The sequence below is a fragment of the Oncorhynchus nerka genome, unplaced genomic scaffold, assembly GCF_034236695.1.
Source record: "Oncorhynchus nerka isolate Pitt River unplaced genomic scaffold, Oner_Uvic_2.0 unplaced_scaffold_2541, whole genome shotgun sequence".
Lineage (NCBI taxonomy): Eukaryota > Metazoa > Chordata > Actinopteri > Salmoniformes > Salmonidae > Oncorhynchus > Oncorhynchus nerka.
This window is the reverse complement of record NW_027038757.1, coordinates 31,989-33,036: the sequence shown is the minus strand read 5'-3', so window position 1 is coordinate 33,036 and position 1,048 is coordinate 31,989.

Here is a 1,048-nt window from a genome sequence, read left to right as displayed (position 1 = left end):
ACAACACAGAGTTAGACTGACCTCTCTCAGAACCTAGAGTATGAACAACACAGCATTAGACTGACCACTCTCTCAGAACCTAGAGTATGAACAACACAGAGTTAGACAGACCTCTCTCTCAGAACCTAGAGTATGAACAACACAGAGTTAGACTGACCACTCTCTCAGAACATAGAGTATGAACAACACAGCATTAGACTGACCACTCTCTCAGAACCTAGAGTATGAACAACACAGAGTTAGACTGACCACTCTCTCAGAACCTAGAGTATGAACAACACAGAGTTAGACTGACCTCTCTCTCAGAACCTAGAGTATGAACAACACAGAGTTAGACTGACCTCTCTCATAACCTAGAGTATGAACAACACAGAGTTAGACAGACCACTCTCTCAGAACCTAGAGTATGAACAACACAGAGTTAGACTGACCTCTCTCTCATAACCTAGAGTATGAACAACACAGAGTTAGACTGACCACTCTCTCAGAACCTAGAGTATGAACAACACAGCATTAGACTGACCACTCTCTCAGAACCTAGAGTATGAACAACACAGAGTTAGACTGACCACTCTCTCAGAAACTAGAGTATGAACAACACAGAGTTAGACTGACCACTCTCTCAGAACCTAGAGTATGAACAACACAGAGTTAGACTGACCACTCTCTCAGAACCTAGAGTATGAACAACACAGCATTAGACTGACCACTCTCCAGAACCTAGAGTATGAACAACACAGAGTTAGACTGACCACTCTCTCAGAACCTAGAGTATGAACAACACAGAGTTAGACTGACCTCTCTCAGAAAGAGTATGAACAACACAGATAATCAGTCCTACTCCTTCCAATGTGGTTATTGTTATTAGATCAGTAGGCTCTTACCTTTGGGGTTGTCAGTGTTATTATAGAGCAGTAGTCTCTTGCCTTGGGGTGGTCAGTGTTATTATAGAGCAGTAGTCTCTTACCTTGGGGTGGTCAGTGTTATTATAGAGCAGTAGTCTCTTACCTTGGGGTGGTCAGTGGGTGCTGTCCACCCATTTCCAGGT